The sequence below is a fragment of the Adiantum capillus-veneris genome, chromosome 10 (assembly GCF_014529385.1).
Source record: "Adiantum capillus-veneris isolate H3 chromosome 10, ASM1452938v2, whole genome shotgun sequence".
In the NCBI taxonomy this organism is placed as follows: Eukaryota; Viridiplantae; Streptophyta; class Polypodiopsida; order Polypodiales; family Pteridaceae; genus Adiantum; species Adiantum capillus-veneris.
The window spans coordinates 70,549,577-70,571,117 of NC_140940.1; the positions used below are offsets into that span (position 1 = coordinate 70,549,577).

The window sequence follows — 21,541 nt, forward strand, 5'->3', positions numbered from 1 at the left end:
AGGAGATAGTTCAGTTAGTATCCATGTACCTTTAGAGATAAGAGAATCGTACTCTGCTTCCATAGCCTCTTGCCATTGATCCTTTTGTGGTGAAGAGATAGCTTCATCATAAGTAACGGGATCTTCAGAAGTAGATAAATAATTATCAACAATATCGTCATCATAAACATGACATGAGCCATGTTCAAAATCAATAGGCAGATCAACAAAAATATCAATATCATCATTGGCAACATTCGGAATGGATGGTTGCGAAGAGGAAAGTTGCTCTATAGAAGATTTTCATCATCTGAAAGAAATGGAAAAGCCTGAAGCAATGATTTAGTATCGTCAAAATCATCCATGGACCATGAGCCTTCCATAAGCTGTTCATAAAAAGTAGCATCACGATTCACAATTACTTTCTTGGAGGAAGGGTCATAGAACTTGTAGCCTTTGGAAGTGTCAGAATATCCAATAAAAATCGCTTTAAGACCAGGAGCATCAATCTTTGTTCGTGTTTCTTTGGGAACATGAATATAAGTAATAAATTCAAATATTCGAAAAGGAGATACAGAAGAAATGTCACCTGTCCATGTTGTGATGGGTATCTTACCAGAGGGTGCAGTAGTAGGAAGATGATTTTGAATAAATACTTCTGTCAAAGTAGCTTCAGCCCAAAATACACGAGATAAACCAGAATGAATCAGCATACATCTTACAGCATTGAGAATAGTGCAATTCTTTCGTTCAGCAATGCCATTCTGTTGAGGTGAATATGGAATAGTGTGTTCATGATGAATTCCATTGTCAGCACAGTAACTCACAAACTCTTGAGAAACATACTCGCCTCCATTGTCACTATGAAGCTTCTTAAGGCGATGACCAATTTGAAGTTTCGCAGCCTTGTGGAATTGTTTGAAAACAGATAAGGCCTCAAATTTTTGTCTAAGTAGAAATACAATTGTATACCGTGATAAATCATCAATGAGAGTAATGAAGTAGCGATATTGTGATCTCGAAGAAGGTAGAGGTCCACATATATCAGTATGAACAAGATCCAATATGTCATGAGAATGAGTTGTATTTGAAAGAGGAAAGGGTTTACGATTATGTTTCCCAAGAGCACAAAACTCACAAATTCCCATATGGGGATGAGCTTTAAGATCCATGCCATGAACAAGATCATGATGCTGAAGATCAAGGAGTTTTGAGAAATCAGCATGAACAAAACGATGATGCCATACTTTGCAATCATGATCACCTAGAACAGTGACAACATTTGCTGCAGCATCATTGAGAGAGAGTTAAAATAAATTACCATTCGAAGAGCAGTGGCTATAGTCTGGTCATCTTTCTCAATTCGGCACTTGGTATGATCAAATCCAACAAAGATCTGGTACATGTAATACTCATAGCAATATTCGAGTGGAAGAAGATAAGGTACCAAGATATAAATCCCAATACCCTTTACTTGACAAGTCATATCATCAGCAAGATAAATAGCACGTTGAACTGGTAGTGGATGATAGTTATGGATCCACTTAGACTGATATGTGATATTTTTTGTAGCACCAAATTGATAATAAAAAGTGATCCATCACATACATGAAGTATTCTGTCTAGAGCAATTGAACATAGGACGTAGCTTGTTTCTGGTACAATATTGTTTAGATGTTCAGTAGCATATGCTCTATTACGATCTGTGTCGAATCGACACTTATAGCACATATGAGTGGGATGATCAGATCGTCCATAATATTCACAAGAAGAAGAAGAAGAGTCTCTAGATAAACGTGGTTGTTTTGTAGTAATATTATGTTCTTCATCATATTGACGTGCCCAACAATCATCTTCAGTATGTTCATTTCTGTTGCAGTAAGAACATTGCTTATTAGGAAATTTGAGACGAAAGAAAATATTACCGCGACGGCCACCTCTGTGGTTTTCTCGTTGAAATGGACGCCTTTGAGCATAAAAAGCACGTTCCATCTGTTGTGACTCAGTCTCCTCTTGTAAAATCATAGCTGTGACATTCAGGCTTGGTCAAAATCAAGACCATCTTTATTAGAGAGAATAGTAACAATGTTATCGTAAGAAGAGTCCTTCACCATATCAAGGAGAAGTGTAATCAGTTGTTTTTGTGGAACGGGATCACCGACAACAGCAAGTTGATTGATAATAGATTTGAAAGACTCAATATGTGCCGTCATGGTAGTACCAACTTCATATTGTAACTTGTTATGCAACCCTCTCAAATAAAGTATTTCTATAACAGATTTCTTCTAAAAGTTTGCAATAAGGTACTTCCATACGTCGTGGGAAGTAGGCAGTTCATACATATCACAAGCAAAACGGAATCAGTAAGAGCAGAAAGAATATACCAATGAGCTGCTTTATCATGTTGTTGCCAATCCGTATACGCAACATTCCAATCTTCAAATATAGGTCCTTAAGTCATAAGCACATTATCATGATCTGTATCAACGGGCCCAGGTGAACAAACACGATTTCCAAGAACAACATCAGAGAGTTCATCGCCTTCAAGAATTAACAACATCTTTGCTTCCCAGCTTAGAAATCCCTGGCCTTGGAAAAGAGGAACAGAACGCTGGCTAGAAGAAAAGGCGTTGACAAGAATAGTCATAGCCATATCTGGTTGCGAGAAGACGTATAAGATAAGATCGTAGAATCTGCACACCATGATGAAGGCTACAATTGAGAACGAGAGCAATATGACGACTTTGTTCTTTCAACGATTAACTACGAGAAGGATGCTCAATAAACATTGGAAAGGGAGAAATGGGAAAACCACCAGCACACAAATTGAATGCCTCTCTATAGCTCAGTGATTTCATAGCACCCCTATCCCCTAGTAGACACACACCTAGACTCCTAATCTGCCAACAATCACTGCCTGAGCCCGTACCCAACCATCCCAGTCCATACACACTCAGTCGCTCGCAAAGTAAACAAGCAAGGCTCTATCTCTGACCTCTCATTGCACTTTGTACCATAAATAACTAGCACTGACTCCCTCAGGAACCCCAAGGTTACTAGTCTATATGATAAGTTTTCCTACAAGCTAGGAAATATCCTTTAGCACACATGAGGCCCGTACAGATACCATTCACATTTACGACACATCATTAGACATGAAAGCGGAAGAGAAGGTCGATATTGATTCGACAAAAAACCCTCTTAAGATCCTTCAAGGAAGGTATATAATGGTGTTGAACCCCTTCTGTTAGTCGAGAATGATGCCTTCGACCCTTTATAGGCGCAGTCTTCCATGAGTCGCGGACAACCTCTGTTCAATGTCTTTGATCCCGACTTGTGCTTGACATTCAGCGGACTTCCTCAGCACATGGCCAACACCTTCTCTCTCAGTAATAACGCCAACTCAGCTCCTTGACAGTCCACTTACATGTAGCATCTAATATCACCCGCAAGGTGGGGCGCAGCGCCCTCATCCTTTGGTTGCAGCTCTGTTTTCAATTCTCCAAGCCCTTGCAGGGGTCCCCCTTACCACTGGTGAGCGCCCCTCATAACCATTCACCCCTCTCAGCTTTGCAACACCAACCCTTTGGCAGCCCTTCAACATTCATCTCTCAGACCACCCCAACTCCCCCTGTATTCAATTGGCCGGTTCCCTTAGCACGAAGGCCAGTCCCTTCTAGCGAGCTGCACTTTTTGGCCTTGCTCTGCAACGCTCTCAAAAGATGGATGAGACCCGCTCCCTCCTGCTTTCTCTTTCTGTCGCATTGGCTGGCCTTCAAACCTCCCCAATAACCCTCAAACCTGCTCCCTTCTTAGGCGACTCTCTCTCTCTCATCTTTCTCTCTCTCGCCACTTGCCAACCTGCAGGTGTCACTCCTTGGAAACTCCTTGCCTTTAAACCTGCTCCTGGGCCCTCTCTGTACCACGATCCGCCCATCACTAGCAGTCATCAGCCCTTCCAACTCTACTGCAATCCATCAACCTGCAAATCCCCCTGTGGTACTCGGCCCCCCTCAGGCATCCCTTCAAACATGCTATTGGCCCCCCCGCATGAGGCCCATGCACTGGCCTTGCCCTGTGGTTCCACTCCCCCTTCTCCGCTCAATAGCGAGGTCCTCCCCTCTGCAAAAACTAACCCCGTCCTCATGCAATGGCAGTCCCCCTGTATCCAGATGGCGCCACTCCATGAAAACCTCCAAGTGGCGCCTCTTTCCTTCAAGCAACCCGCCACCTGTTGCAGCTCTTTTTTTTTTCTCTTGCAACCTTTAAAAAATGCTTTTTTTTCTTTTTTTTTAACTCATGGCTTGGGCAATGTTCCCACGCGTCCCATGGCTCCGCTCTTCGACCTCAAAACAATTCTCCAAGGCTTCATCATAATTTTTAGTTGGAGAAGTGTCATTCCCCGATATGCGAGCATCCAAAGAGACTTGGACTCGTCAAACATGAGGAAGCATTCTGCATATATTGTGGCATCATTTGAAGATGAAATCGTTCATACCTTGGCACCTTCAAGCATCATGACCTGGCAAAGCTTCTTAACCATAGCCGACTTATTAAATGTCTCATTTGGCACACATATCTCAACCATGCTAGTTGTACCCTGCATCAAATAGCCATTGAAGCAATTTGCCATCTGTCTGCAAATATCCATGTACCAGCTTTTGAGCTCTCTTTGGGCCGACCAAATCTAGCTGCACCAAGGTCCAAAGATGTGAGAGACTTCACCCAAAAAAGCAGGGAACAGGAGACGTTAATAATAAAAGAGTCCTCAAAATAGAGTGACATGAGATGAAAGATTAACGACCACAATATGAATAAAAAAAGCCACTGAAGCACTTTGCCATCTATTTATCCATGTACCAGCTTTTGAGCTCTCCTTGGGCCGAGCAAATCTGACTGCACCATCATTTCCCAACCCCTCGTTGAGCATTCATGCTCCATAGCATTATTTTGGTAAAATTGGACTGTATAGAGAGAATGATATAACATAGCTACATAGACTGGATAAGAAAAATGATATAATGGCTATATAAATAGGATAAAGATAGAGAGAAAAGTGTCTATTGCATCACCCTCCAGGATCAAATGGAAAACTCGAAGCTTCCCCAAGCATGGTATAGAGTCCACCTGGATCAAAAGCAAAACACTTGTCGTGGCCATCCACCCGTAAAGCATGTATCTCTAAGCTTTCCTTTGCACTTGTAGGCCAATAGACACGCCACCCTTCCAGCTCTTCGTAGCATGGAGCTTCGTCACCCTGCATCCATAATCCTTTATGCCAACCATAAACATGCTTTCGACCACTTGAATCATTGATACCACAAGCCGCTATCATGCCATCTGTATAGAACCCTCCATAGTAAGTCCACTTCAAAAAAACCTCGCAACATCTGATATAAAGATACCTGTAAAGAAACCTCCCACAACATAGCTATCAATAGCATAGCATAAAGTAGCCAAACCCTGCCATTTGCCTCCACTTGCTACATAGCGAAGCAAACATGTTCCCTTTGCAAACCTGTATCCAAACCCTCTGAAAACGGCTCCAAGGCCACCTTTTCATACTAGTATTACTTGCTAGAGCTTCAACCTGTTCAAATACCTCATCACCTGCAACGTTGGCGGCACCTTCCGCCTTGCATGGAGCGTCACTCTTATAGTCTGCACCTGTATCACTCTCCATAGAATCATCTGCCGGAGCTAGCTCTCCACGGCCACAAATAAACTCCGAAACGTCAAAGTGCACCACGACATGCCCACCAAAGCAAAGTTGCCCCACCCCCTGCATAGACAAATTAACTTGACCTACCACTCCTTTTGTTCCTAGTTCCTACAAGTCATCCTCAAAAACCTGCTCTTCAATTAAGTCGGATACACAATCAAACCATACCTCTTCCTCCAATAGTGACTCACCATATCACGAGAGATAGGGTTGCTCGACTGGAAGATTCACACAAGGTGCAACACTATACTTCTCTTTGACATTTAGCTAGCTAGCAGGCAACTCGCATACATTTTTTTCCACTTCCTCTACATGAAAAACATCATAAGTGTCATAGCTAGAAGACATGGATTCTGTCTCCCATGTAGCATCTGTATCCAAACTGTTGCTGGAGCTATGAGAGCTTTTGGACTCTTCTAAACTTGTTGATTCTTGCACCACTGATGTTGCTGGCTCTACAACCGACACCTCTTCTTTAAGATCTTCTATCACCTCGTCTTCTTGAGCAAGCAAGCTGGGTGGCACTCTGAATAAGCCTCTCCGTATCTTTTGAGACCTGGTTGGCACTTGTTCTACCTCTTCTAGCCTGGCATCAACTTCACGTGCTTTGATCAAATGCATATCAAGAAAAGGATCTTTTACCTCTTGATGCTCATCCATCTGTTTGGGCTTAGGTCCACTGGCTACCGTGATTGCCAACTGTATCAATCCTATCTCCACCTTCTTCATCTTTTGACTCTTTTCTCTGGCAACTTCGACAGCTTCATCAAAGTTCCTTGGATCTTCATAGTCCACTCTCTAACAAACATAGGGATGCAAGCAAGAAAGAAACCTTTCCAGCATAAAGTATCCCGCATTGGTTGCTTGGAAAACAGCCGCAAAATCCCCCCAATAAGCTTCAAATTTATCAACAAAAGCATCAAAATTCACTATTAGAGGCTATTCATATTAGCGACGCTCACACAGCGACGCTCAAAAGAAAAATTCCCGGCGTCGCTATGAGTGTCGCAAATTTACAAAGAAATTTGCGACGCTCATAGCGACGCCGGCTGGGGTAAAAAAATAACCGAGCGTGCCCAAAAACTCAGATCTCAGATCTGAGTTTTTCGGCGCCCTCAAGCAAGGAGCAGGTAACGCTCTCCCTCACTCTCTCTCTCTCTCTTTTTCTTCTCCACACACACACACACACACGCACACACGAGGAGAGGAAGGAGAGCCAGGTATGCTCCTTCACTCTCCTCATTCTCATGTTCCCTTCCCCTCTTTCTCTCTCCCTCTCTCTCTCTCACACACACACACATACACACACACACACATAGTGTTTTTGAGAGAGAGAGAGAGAGAGAGAGAGAGAGAGAGAGAGAGAGTACAAACAAAAACAAAAACGCACACACACATACATAAACAAAGAATGCACACACACATTGAGAGAGAAAAAGAGAGAGAGAGCATGCATAATTAAAAAACGCACGCATTGAGAGAGGAAAAGAGAGAGAGAACATGCATAAACAAAAAACGCACACATTGAGAGAGGAAAAGAGAGAGAAAACATGCATACGATCCAAAAAAACGCACACACTTGAGAGAGAAAGAGAGAGAAACTAATTTAACGTCGTAGGAAACTAATTAAAATTAAAAGACCTAAAGATCTAGCCGACGAGGAGTTGAACTCAAGACCTATTATTCAAGAGGGAAATGGCATAATCAATCTATCATACTTGGCATGGGTGATAGAAAGGTTATACCATTTATCTCTTTTTATTGGCACACACATCCACACACGCGCACACACACAAGAAGAAGAGAGTTATAACGTCGTAGGAAACTATCTTAAAAGACGTTAAAGATTAGGTTATATGTAGACTTACATTAAATTAGATTTAGGTTTATTTTTAACTAGATTTACATTTATTTAAGCTAGATTTAGATTTACGTTATATTAGATTAGATTTAGGTCTCCATAGACTGCGATGCCTGCATGAAGCGGGTGAAGAAAGCCCTCAATGGAATATAGGGTATTGCTGCCTTCACTCATGGTGGGCTCCGTCGATCCAAAAGTACTGGTGAAATGTCTTCAGAAGATAGGGAAGAAGGTGGATCTTCAGGGCGGCAAGAGTCACTACATCCCCGACACAATGACCATCTAGACAACCTCTAGTCATTAGACTTACGTTAAATTAGATTTAGCTTTATTTTTAGTTAGATTTACGTTTATTTAGATTTACGCTTATTTACGTTAGATCGAGTCCACGCAAGAATTACTTACGGTTTAGGGTTTAGAGTTAGACGAACAGTGAAAAGATCTACTGTGAAAAGATGTTAAGATGCTGTGAAGTGCTACAGCTAGAGAAGAGGCAAAGGGGTTTTGTCCACTACATGCAATATCATGTAGACGTGGGTGTTTAGATTTCTTGTACCCACAAATATAGGTATTGACCAATAAAGACGAGATTATAACCCGGTGGTTCTGATCTCCGTGCACCTCTAGACCGAGGTGTGCGGGGATTGGACATGACTAGAGAATGTGAGGTAAAGAGAGAGAGAGAGAGATAAGACGAAGAATGCCAATAGAATATTAAATTTGTTGTCCAGGTTATAAGTTTTTTATCCTCATTATGAGTAGCGACGAGGATGTGGGATCCTCCAACCGAAACACCTATCTCTCAACGAGGGTCTTATGTCCTTGTAATCAATGCAAGCATGCTGTGCGACGGACAAGACGTGTTTCTTTGCAGCACGTTCGCGAATTTGGCGAGTTCGATCCATCTATTATAGATCGAGTTTTTGCCAATTATAACTTGTCGGACTCTGACGCTGGCCAACAAGCAACAATCTTGCAACCCAATAGACGTGTTCGCAGGCGCTTTGGTCAAGCAGCATATGTGAGGCCACAAGATGTAGCCTCTGACAGCTCGGGGGATGATCATGCAGAGCACATTCCCAACGAGGCAATGTTTGAGCCCGAGATTGATGAAATGATCGAGACGATCATGGATTCAGAAAGGCTTATCTATGATGATATGAAAAGTGAAGCCGATACGCCATTGTATAATGGAGCACGTATGTCTAGATTGAAAACACTCCTGGTTCTTCTCAACATGCAGGCAAAGTTTGGATGGAGTGACACTAGCGTCACAACGCTTTTCAGGTGATCTATTACAATTAGTTTACTTTAATAGAACTCTAAATATATAATGATCTGATAGATTTTTACACGACTGTATCATATTTTTATGTTGTGTATATTGCTGAAAGAGCACATACTACCAGCTGACAATGTGATGCCAGATTCCCGAGATGAAGCAAGAAAGATTTTGCGAAACTTGGGGATGGATTACAATTCTATCCACGCTTGTCCTAATGACTGCATTCTTTTCAGAGGGGAATACATAGACATGGAGAAGTGTCCGAAATGTGATTCCGAAAGATATCGAGTAGATCTCCACGGGACAAAAATTTCACAAAAGGTTTTGCAACATTTCCCTCTGCTTCCTCGCATCAAGCATTTCTTCGAATGTAAGTCCATGGCCGCCCTAGCATCATGGCATGAGGAGAATAAATCTTCGGATGGTGTGCTACGAATTCTTGCAGATTGCGTAGCGTGGAAACATATAGATGGAACATGGTCGGATTTTGTCAGGGAAGCTCGAAATTTGCGCTTAGGCCTGGCTATGGATGGCGTAAATCCATTTGGTCAAAGATCAACATCTTACAGTGTATGGCCCGTTGTCATCGTCAACTACAACATTCCCCCGTGGTTGACTACGAAGAAGGGGCACCTATGGCTAACCTTGATTGTGCCAGGGCGATATAAAGTGGGGAATATGGATGTGTATCTTCGTCCACTATTGGAAGAGCTACAACAATTGTGGATTGGCATAGAGGTGGTGGATATGAGCCGACACACAGGACGACGGAATGCTTTGATCAGAGGCATTCTAATGTGGACCATGCATGACTATCCCGGGCTAACAGAATGCTCAGGTGATCTATTGACACTCCTCACTCAGACACTGTAAATCTTGTTTTTTCCCATAGTTGATCTATTATCATGTGTATACATGCAGGGCTTCAAACAAGCGGATACAGAGCATGTGTCACATGTGGACCTAGACTGAATGCACGTAGGGCACCCTCACTGAAGAAGCAAATCTACGAAGGTCATCAAGCGTATCTTCCAGAGAATCATGTGTTACGCGACGGCTTTTTGGGAAGAGAGCCACCAAGGATGTCTGCACAAGCAAACAGCGTCTGATGGATCGATAAAACTCCCTAAAGCACCATGGATTTTCACAGGAGCCCAAGAACGCAAAGTAAAAGAGACCATTCGATCTTTGCGGACCCCCACTGGCGTAATGCACTCGCTCCGAACGTGTTTTACTAAAGAAGGAAAGCTTACCGGTTTGAAGTCACACGATTGGCATAAAATGTGTCAGGTACGTTCATAGTGGACTTTAATATCATTGCATAAAATGTGGACTTTAATATCATTGCTGCACATACTTTACAGTTTATTTTACCGGTTGCCATTGACGGATGTTTGTCTCTCGACATCCGTAACACAATCTACAAACTTGCAAAGCTGGTGCAATGGATCTCACAAAAGGAGATCAACGTAGACTCCATACCATTCGCCAAACTAAATGTTGCGGAGCTTGTGTGCATGTTTGAGAAACATTTTCCTACTACAATGCTAACCATTCAGGTGCATCTTCTTGTTCACATAGTTGATGAGGTGGAAATAGCTGGCACAGTTCATTCCAGATGGATGTTCTTCTTAGAGCGTTTCATGAAAACGCTTAAGGGATATGTGCGTCAAAAGGCACGTCCGGAGGGTAGCATGGCAAAAGGTTGGTTGGTATCAGAGTCCCTAGTGTACATTGGAGAGTGGCTAGACGGATTTGATAAATCCCGGGACACGCTATGGCGAACCATAGATGATGAGCGCATATCTGGGATTGTCATGTGCAATCTCGGTGTTGAGAAGAAGATGACGGAAGATCTAGAGGCTAAAATCAACCGATTTTGAGTGCTTCACAATCCAGTGATGCAAAAGTGGATTTCACAATATGAGGATGCAAAGCAAGAGCGACAAAGGGCACGAATCGAGTGGAGATGGGGAAGACAACCACCGATGCACTATCCAGCGGTTCTGGAGAGCCTACCAACCTTCATGAGCTTAAGATGGTTGCACAACCAATTGAAAAGCGCACAACAATGCGGTGACGAAGTGACTGAAGAAGAGTGGGAGTACTCTCGGGGTTGCGCGACCAAGGTGAGTTTGCAATGTACGACTAGCAAGTGACTTTATTTATAAACGTTTGAACGGCCACTCATAATCTTTGTTCGTTGTAGTATAAGTCATACACAGCAGCATGGTGTAAAGGTCGACATTTTAGGGTGGAACGAATCGACAAAAAGCGTTTTACTCAAGATTATGGAATCATGGCAAAATTTGAACAGTCTAGTCGACGACGTTCCTCTGATGCAGATCCTGTGGTGGCGGAACTCACTTACTTCGGCACGCTGCAAGAGATTTTGAGGATCGATTACAGAGGATTTTTTGTCGACTTGTTCGACGTGCAATGGTTCAAGATAATCATGGAGGGTCGCAACGCTACTGTGCGTAGAGGAGAGTCTGGTTTTCTTGAGGTGGATTCTACTAAGAAATGGACTGACCTAAGAGACACTTTCGTACTACCCGAGCATTGTGAACAAGTAAGTATGTAAATAGTTAACATCCCCCTTTTACAAGTTATGTGCTTGAAAGCTCTCATGTAAGTTATGTGGCTCTGGCAGGTAATATTTCATCCTACAAATTCTACATCAAACTGGTGGTACGTCATAGAGGTAGCCTCTCGTAGTGCAAGGACGTATGAAGGCTACCATGTTCCAATCACAACGACATCAATGGAGGAGATCAGAGAAGATGCTCAATCAGAAGCCGCTGCGGTGGTGCCAGACGAGCATCAAGATGCTACTACTCTATATGGGGTGCATACAGAGGAGCTACAAAATGAAACAGAGGATATGTGTTTAAACGGAGAGCTCTATATAGATATAGGAAGTTATGCTGAGTTATGCGAGGATGAGAGAGAGATCTCTTAAAGCCACAAATATTGTATTTGAACAATTTTTCTCCGTGTTGTAAAAGCTCTGGCTCTCAAAGTACCTTCCATGGTGTATAACGCTCTTTTCTACTCGCGCTCATATCTTTTGATTGAAAATTCTGAGTTTTCGACTTGCCTCTTCTATCACTCAATTCATTGCGTCATTGTATTTATATGCGTCATTACGTCATTGTATTTAATGGTCTTTGCGTCATTGTCTACTCTATTCATTCAATATTAAGTTTAAATATTCGTGTGTTTAATGCAGGTATGGATGATGAGGAGTTTCTTTCTTCTTTGTCACCGCAGCAGAGACAGTGGTACGTGGAGCGTCATCGCTCTGGCGCATCATCGCGCGTTCCTAATCCATCCGCATCTCCCTCTCTTTCGGAGCATTCGGCGCGCTCGAAAGCTTCGGCGTCGACGAGACGAGCTTCACACTCGTTGTGAGCGGGATGAAAACACACACAGCGCCTCTATAACGACCCGACACACACTCTTGGGAAGATACACACACACACTATGGGGCACCACTCGACTTACACAACACACCTGGCCGAGACAGGGAACACATCTCTGGAGTGAGAGGAGAGAGACTATCCACTTGCCCACTCCACACAGACACACACACACACACACACCCAAAAAACACAGCTCAAAAGAGGAGAATTTCTGATGTTTAGATACAATTGAGCTTGGGCCAACATCAATGGGGCAAACAGCTCACACAATATGGGTAAAAGATACCAGATACAATCACAAACTAGAGCGGAAACTTCGCTCATAGGAGAAACTTACACAGAAAAACAGCAGGAAAAGAGTGAGGAATTTGGCAAAATGGACAGCGCCATCGCGTCCGGAACGGCCCAAAACCCCAGTCTACAATGTCAAAGTGCTCAAATCCGACCTCGGATGAGCAGTTTACGGCCAAAACAGGCTCCAAAAACCCAAAAAACACACCTGCGGCTGTTCCTCCTCTCTTCTCCACGTTTTTTCTGGTCTTCTCTCAGTTTTTTCAGTTCCCACACTTAGCTTTATTAGTTGGGCACCCTTGGCCTTTTAGATGACCTCAAACGGACCCCGAACAAGCCAAAAACTGACTTCGCAGTGCATAGTTGTCACCTTTTTGCATCATTCGCACACCTGGCACTCAGCTTTTTTCCAATAATGCACCTCGCCACCACGTCAAGTGGCCCCAAAAAAAGGTCCTCATGATGACCTTTCTGCATAACTCTCACCAGAAAACACCCATGTTGTGCCCGTACTTCTCCACGTGCAAATATTGACCTCGTTCGCCCTCGTGACGCCACTAGATGCCATCTGATGCACCTGCTGACCTCATGTCGTCGGCCCGCGGATAGCTTCCTCGAGAAGTTTTACACGCTATAAACTCCTCATTATTGTAGAAAAACACAGTGGTACTGGTAATAGTGAAAATCGATGCACTATGTACACCCTGTCCTACCTGTACACATGTGGGCCCCACATAACCACCTGGCTCTGGAGAATGGGCAATACTTTACTTCATGCACCATGCATGGGTATGTACATATGCGCAATCCCTTGCTCCAAAAAACTCCTGACATAATTTGCCCACCCCCTAGCCTGCTAGAGCATTCATGCTCAGCAGCAGCACTAGTAGATGCTCATTCCACCTGGATCCCACACAAAAACACTTGGCATTCCTTGCATCAAAAGCTTAATCAAACTTTCACCTGGTTCCCAAGGAAAACCTGTAGAGATTCCATTTATCAACCTCCCATCAAGAAAATCATCAATTACTTTGGCATAGACTTGCATGTGCAAATATATCTCCTTCTCCATAGCTGAGAGGTCTCCACTGATCATTTGTGTCATTAATTCCTGCTTCTTTGACAACTCAACTTTGGTTTGCATCAGCCCTTCAATCACTTCATAAGGCCCTTCACTTTCATCTTCAACTTCCTTCGCAAATGCGACTAAACCAATCTCCTGGATTTCTTTATCCATCAAAATAAATGCAACATCAGCATCCTCATCACTGCTGGTAGTGCTATCACTGTCCTCATCTGTCACCGTGGAAGAGTCTTCATCACTAGACTCATCCTCATCTTCATAAAGCTCCTCTAATCGTTTCCTTGTGTCCATATTATAAAGCTTCTTGGTACCTGTCTTTCCATAGAGGCTAATCGTACCATGTCGCCAATCTTGAACAACTCCCACTGCACGTAACCATGGTCTGCCCAGTATAATAGGATATGCTCCCAACCCTGCTGGCATCACATGAAAATCAACCACTGCCTTTGCATCATATGCCTCCACTTCTAAGCTCTTTACAACACCCAAGCATTTTACTTTTTGATGGTTTGCCAATCTGATCCGAAAACCTGACACCCCAGCCACTGTGAGGCCCATCTTCTCAACACATGAGTGTGTTATGACGCATATTTGGGCTCCGCCATCCACATAACCTTGTCCCAAATTTTTCCTTTTATGCCACACATCTACTATTGGACAAATGTCTGGTAGCTCGTCCATTGCCAACACCTTCACTGAACCTCTCTCTGGCTCTTTCTCCATTGGGTTAACCATCCTCTTCCACTGTCGCTTTAGCTTAGGCACCATCTCTATAAGCTGCCCAAAAGTAACATCTGCCTTCCTGCTCGTCAGATCCTCCTTCAAGTCATAGCTTAATGGCCCATCCCCTAGTGGAAAATCTGAAACATGAAACTTTCGACGAGCTCTCCTTTTCCTCTTGGCCTTGACATCCTCGCCTTCATGGCTCTTTCCTTTCTTCTTACTAGGACCTGAGGCACTTCTTCCTTCCTTATCCTCTGTGGTCCTCTTCCCAATAGGCATCACTAATGTATCCTCTAGCTTTGATGCCTTCTCCAAGGTGACTACACTTAGCACTTTTGTCTTTCCTTTTTCCTCCTGGGTCAGACCACTGGTTCCTTCGTCTCCCTTAATTTCGATGCCATAATCATTTGATCTAGTTAGCACCTGTCTTGGCAATGGATACATGTCTCCCCCCATCCTTGGTGGCTTATCACATTGCGGGCTGATGTGACCCAACTCTCCACAATTATAACATGTGGGCGTCTGCCTCCAAAACCTACTATTACTTTGTCCAGCACCATTCCTAGGTTTTTCTTCACCTCCTGGCTGATTTGCTAACCGCCCTCGACCTCGATTATTTCCCACTTGACCTAGCATGTTTAGGCTAAGATTCTTCATCAGATCAACCACTTGCCTCATGTCTTGCCTTAGGCCATCATCTTGCACTGCTGTAGTGACCACTGCTGGCATAACCTGAGTAGTAACAGGAACCACTGGTTCATGATGAACCCCTGACATACGACCTTGTAAAGAGTCCATAGGCTGAAATTCAGCTCTCATGGGCAAAGACTCCACCCCTAACTGGCTCATTTTTCTCAGCTTCCACTCTTTGTTCCTTGCTACCTCTAGTGCATCTTCATATGTCCTAGGCTTCTTTAGCTCTACTCTCCAACGTATATTCTCCCAAAGACCAGCCAAGAACCTGTCCTTCTTCATCATGTCAGGCGGGGGTACCTGTGGTGCTAAAGCCTTGCACATTCTCTCCCATGCCAATGAAAACTTACGTATGTACGCATCTACTGGCTCACCTTCCTTCTGCACCAAACCTTGTACTTCTTGCCACACTTTGTCAGGATCTTCTATCTTCACAAACTCCACTTCCAATCCATGCCTTAGATTGTCCCAACTCAATCTTATAGGTGGATCTGCTGCACGCAACTCCTCTTCAAATGCCTTGGACCAAACTCGTGCATCACTCTTCAAACAAATTTGGAGAAGGCGTAACATTTGCGTAGGGTCATGAATCTGGTTGCTAATGCAGGCAACCTCCATCTTTTCCAAAAATTCTTCCACATCTTCATCACTTCTTCCATGAAACTCCGGATAAGAGAAAGCCATGGCTACCCAAATTATGATGCTTTGAGAACCCCTTCGAACACACGTGCAAGAACCCAAAACTTTTCACTTCCCAATCCCTAGAAACTTCAATGGAGCTCAACTTTAGATAAGGACAAACACATGCACATCAAATGAGTTTTCATAGTTGATCATCGGAATGACAACAGGCAAAGGACATTCCAGGATCTCTCTCAATCTTCTTGGCCCAAACATAAAGACTATGCGCTGCTGGAAAAAGATCTTCCTGGACACATGAACATTAATCTGAATTCTTTGCGTTAAATGAAAAGGAGTGAACTGAGGGCCATTTTGATCATCCATTAAAGCCAACCATGAAGCTCCCAAGAAGGCACACCTGACTCAACCTCTGATTTTGCCAAAATTTCAGCAGCATAACAGCATAAATGGCTCAAAATACCAAAAAACCAGCCATCATAACTTGGGAAAATTTCGACAGAGTTTCCCCAGAAGTAGAGCAGTAGGAACCCAAAATATAGACTGTCTATGTATGCATAAACTGTCAACAATAGAACCCGAGCATCAAGTAGGACTCACTAGTACATAGCCTATGGCGAGGTCACGAAAAGGGTGCTCCAGCTACCTGTATCACCGAAAGGATCTCCACATTTGAGAATCCCCCAGCTCAATAAAAACCTCACGCTATCGACCCTCACACGAAAGCTAATGCAAATCGCGTATAGTCAAGTCTCAGAAATGACTATCTTCCAGACCAAGTCTCAGAAATGGCTGGGACTGCCAAATAAAACCATATATGGCTCCACAAAGGCGTACAATGGCAGTTTCCACAAGTAACGTACAATCCAGCAGACCATGCGCTCAAATAGGCGCCAAGTGATGCATTCCCACAACAACTGCAAGTGACATCATTGCTAGTATATCACTGTACTCCAGCTACCTGTACCTGTGTGAATCACCTGTACCTGTACCTGTCCCTGTAACCTGTAACCTGTAATCTGTAATCTGTAATCCTGAAGCTCGAAGCTCGAAGCTCGAAGCAGAAGGTACTCGAAGAAGATCCTCCGTGGGGGCGCCAAAAGAATGTGAGCGGGATGAAAACACACACAGCGCCTCTATAACGACCCGACACACACTCTTGGGAAGATACACACACACACTATGGGGCACCACTCGACTTACACAACACACCTGGCCGAGACAGGGAACACATCTCTGGAGTGAGAGGAGAGAGACTATCCACTTGCCCACTCCACACAGACACACACACACACACACACCCAAAAAACTCAGCTCAAAAGAGGAGAATTTCTGATGTTTAGATACAATTGAGCTTGGGCCAACACCAATGGGGCAAACAGCTCACACAATATGGGTAAAAGATACCAGATACAATCACAAACTAGAGCGGAAACTTCGCTCATAGGAGAAACTTACACAGAAAAACAGCAGGAAAAGAGTGAGGAATTTGGCAAAATGGACAGCGCCATCGCGTCCGGAACGGCCCAAAACCCCAGTCTACAATGTCAAAGTGCTCAAATCCGACCTCGGATGAGCAGTTTACGGCCAAAACAGGCTCCAAAAACCCAAAAAACACACCTGCGGCTGTTCCTCCTCTCTTCTCCACGTTTTTTCTGGTCTTCTCTCAGTTTTTTCAGTTCCCACACTTAGCTTTATTAGTTGGGCACCCTTGGCCTTTTAGATGACCTCAAACGGACCCCGAACAAGCCAAAAACTGACTTCGCAGTGCATAGTTGTCACCTTTTTGCATCATTCGCACACCTGGCACTCAGCTTTTTTCCAATAATGCACCTCGCCACCACGTCAAGTGGCCCCAAAAAAAGGTCCTCATGATGACCTTTCTGCATAACTCTCACCAGAAAACACCCATGTTGTGCCCGTACTTCTCCACGTGCAAATATTGACCTCGTTCGCCCTCGTGACGCCACTAGATGCCATCTGACGCACCTGCTGACCTCATGTCGTCGGCCCGCGGATAGCTTCCTCGAGAAGTTTTACACGCTATAAACTCCTCATTATTGTAGAAAAACACAGTGGTACTGGTAATAGTGAAAATCGATGCACTATGTACACCCTGTCCTACCTGTACACATGTGGGCCCCACATAACCACCTGGCTCTGGAAAATGGGCAATACTTTACTTCATGCACCATGCATGGGTATGTACATATGTGCAATCCCTTGCTCTAAAAAACTCCTGACATCGTCTAAACACCGGCGCTCTAGTGGTGGCAGTGGCGGTTGTTGTGGGGATTCCGCCACCGATGCCTCCACACCGCCTAGCATCGCCATCTACGCCAGGTTTTGCACGGCTGACTGTTCCTAGAAGCTACACACCTCTACCTACTCCGCCAGGAGCCACCCCACTCGACACTCCTCGCTTCGGGGCCCAGACGCCGGTGGAGACACCTGACGTCCGTACCCCCATCGACACGCCGCTAGAGACCCCTGCCGGGACACCCAGGTTCACGCGTCACCGGCCAGAGGGCTTGCCTTACTCCGTCGACATCAGCGGCGGCATCATCATGGATGATGACGGCAAGAAGGTGATCTCCTGCATGCGTGGTCTTTGCTCTCTGCTATTTAGACACTACATACTAAACAAATGGAGTGAAGTACCAAGTGATTTAAAAAACAGAGTCATCAGCATACTTCATAATGAGTTTCCCGTTCCAACACGGGATCAGTGCTTCAATGAAGACCTGATGAAGATTCGAATGCGCAAATACTGTAAACACAAGCGTTCCGAAGTGCAAAAAGCAATCAAGAATGGGTGGAACAGGCCAGATTGGCTGGCCAAAGAAGGTTGGAAGAATGCGAAGAAAGCAGCGCGCGAGAATCCCGACAAGTGGAAGCAACAAAAGGATGCAGCTAGAGCGCGAGTAGAGGCAAGGAGCTCGCACCACTTGGGGAGCGGTGGATGGGCATCATTTGAGGCCGATTTTGTAAGTGTTTTCACATTGCTCTTTATGTTCGATAGTTTAGGGTTTATGAGTTTTTTAGTTCTAACATAATGAAATCTTTGTATGTTTTGACAGTGGTCGATGACAGGACGTGATCCCACACCGTACGAGCGCGAGTACACAGGCAAGAAGGGCTTAAACGCCCTGATGGACATTCTCAGTTCTCGCGGCGGCATGGTTAGTATTAGGGTTTACTCTTTTTTATTTTTTGTATTGTTTTATAAATGTCGTTATATGTTTATACTTACTGAAAGCTGTCTTATTGTCTTTTTTTGCAGAATCCGACAGATACTTCGCTTGGACGCGATGAGACGTCTGACTAGACGACGTCAGTTTAGCCGTAGCTAGATAGCATTAGTTTAGGGTTTCTCATAGCTTATGTATCATGAGACGGATTTTATACGTCTTTTTGAACCATGTATATTATTATATTTTTCACCGCAGTTCCTTTTGCCAATCAATTCTTTATGCCTATGATGATGTACAATTGTCATTATTACATTTGCCAATCAATTCATTTTGCCTATGATGTGTACAATTGTCAATTTTGCAAACAATGCGTCTTGTGGGTGACTATTTTGGGTCTATTATCTACCCTTGCACTTTTTTAAAAAAGTGAATCAAGTACAATATGGTTGATGGGTGGCAGGGCATTGAAAATGGGTGGCAGGGCATTCAATGCCCTGCCACCAAAAAAAAATTCTCTCGGGCGTCGCTATTTATGGCTCTGTAGCGTCGCTATGAGCGTCGCTATAGTCTTCTGTGTAAATGTCGCTATATGCGTCGCTATGAGCGTCGCATATAGCGACTCCTATAGCGATGCTTTCGTAGCGACGCTCGTAGCGACGGTTTTAGCGACGCCGGGGGTTATAAAAACCCAGTGTATTTCCGTCGCTAACAGCGTCACAAGAGCACACAACCTCTTGTAGTGATTTGGACTTATGTTCTGTTGCATGCCTTTGATCTTTGCATCTGCTTCCGAAGCCGACACCACTTTTCGATACTTTTGTAGAAAGTGCTCTTGAAATCCGATCCAATTCTGCTTGTGCACACCTTCTAATCCATCAAACCAAACTTCTGCTTTACCTCGCAGCACCAAAGGTAGAGTCCGGAGCTTTGCTTCATCACCTGGCATCTGCAATACTATGAGCATGAATAGCTCAAAATCGACAAACCAACCATCTGCATCTTCATCTCCTTTGAACACCGGACCAAATTCCTGCTTCATCTTGACTCACGAACACTTTGTTAGGAAGCAATCAGTGGATCCTCAGTGGAGACACCACAAGATGGAAAGGGGGAAATGGAAAAATGGGAAAACCACCAGCACACATCTGAATGCCTCTCTATAGCCTAGTGATTTCAAAGCACCCCTATCCCCTAGTAGATACACACCTAGACTCCTGATCTGCCAACAATCACTGCCCGAGCCCGCACCCAACCATCCCAGTCCATACATACTCAGTCGCTCGCAAAGTAAACAAGCATGGCTCTATCTCTGACCTCTCATTGCACTTTGTACCATAAATAACTAGCACTGACTCCCTTAGGCACCCCAAGGTTACAAGTCTATATGATAAGTTTTCCTACAAGCTAGGAAATATCCTTTAGCACACATGAGGCCCGTACAGATACCATTCACATTTATGACACATCATTAGACATGAAAGCGGAAGAGAAGGTCGATATTGATTTGACAAAAAACCCTGTTAAAATCCTTCAAAGGAAGGTATATAATGGTGCTGAACCCCTTCTGTTAGTCGAGAATGATGCCTTCGACCCTTTATAGGCGCAATCTTCCATGAGCCGCGGACAACCTCTGTTCACTGTCTTCGATCCCGACTTGTGCTTGACATTCCTCGGACTTCCTCAGCACATGGCCAGCCCCTTCTCTCTCAGTAATAACGACCACTCCTCAGCTCCTTGCCATTCTACTTACATGTAGCATCTAATATCACCCGCAAGCTAGGGTGCCCTCATCCTTTGGCTGCATCTCTGTTTTCAATTCTCCAAGCCCTTGCAGGGGTCGCCCTTGCCACTGGTGAGCACCCCTCATAACCATTTACCCCTCTCGGCTTTGCAACACCAACCCTTTGGCAGCCCTTCAACATTCATCTCCCAGACCACCCCAACTCCCCCTGTATTCAATTGGCGGGTTCCCTTAGCACGAAGGCCAGCCCCTGCTAGCGAGCTTCACTTTTCGGCCTTGCTCTGCAACGCTCTCAAAAGACAGACAAGACCCGCTCCCTCCTGCTTTCCCTTTCTGTCGCACTGGCTGGCCTTCAACACCTCCCCAATAACCCTCAAACCTGCTCCCTTCTCAGGCAACTCTCTCTCATCTTTCTCTCTCTCGCCACTTGCCAACCTGCAGGCGTCACTCCTTGGCAACTCCTTGCCTTTAAACCTGATCCTGGGTCCTCCTCTGTACCACGAGCCGCCCATCACTAGCAGCCCTCAGCCCTTCCAACTCTACTGCAATCCATCAACCTGTAGATTCCCCTGTGGTAATCGGCCCCCCTCAGCCAGCCCTTCAAAACCGTGCTACTGGCCCCCCCGCATGAGGCCCATGCACTGGCCTTGCCCTGTGGTTCCACTCCCCCTTGTCCACTCAATAGCGAGGTCCTCCCCTCTGCAAAAATCTACCCCGTCCTCATGCAATGGCGCTCCCCCTGTATCCAGATGGCGCCACCCCATGCAAACCTCCAAGTGGTGTCTCTTTCCTTCAAGCAGCCCGCCACCTGCTGCAGCTCGTTTTTTTTTTTCTGTTGCAACCTTTAAAAAATGCGTTGTTTCCTTTTTTTGTAACTCCTGGCTGGGGCAATGTTCGCACGCGT

The 21,541-nt window shown here is 44.6% G+C and overlaps 2 pseudogenes; both read right to left on the reverse strand.

The window, feature by feature from the left end:
- Nucleotides 1-5,462: 5,462 nt before the first annotated feature.
- LOC147449033 (uncharacterized) lies at nt 5,463-6,361 on the reverse strand (annotated as a pseudogene).
- A 65-nt stretch (nt 6,362-6,426) lies between these two features.
- Nucleotides 6,427-21,293, reverse strand: LOC147449034 (uncharacterized; annotated as a pseudogene).
- Nucleotides 21,294-21,541: the final 248 nt, after the last annotated feature.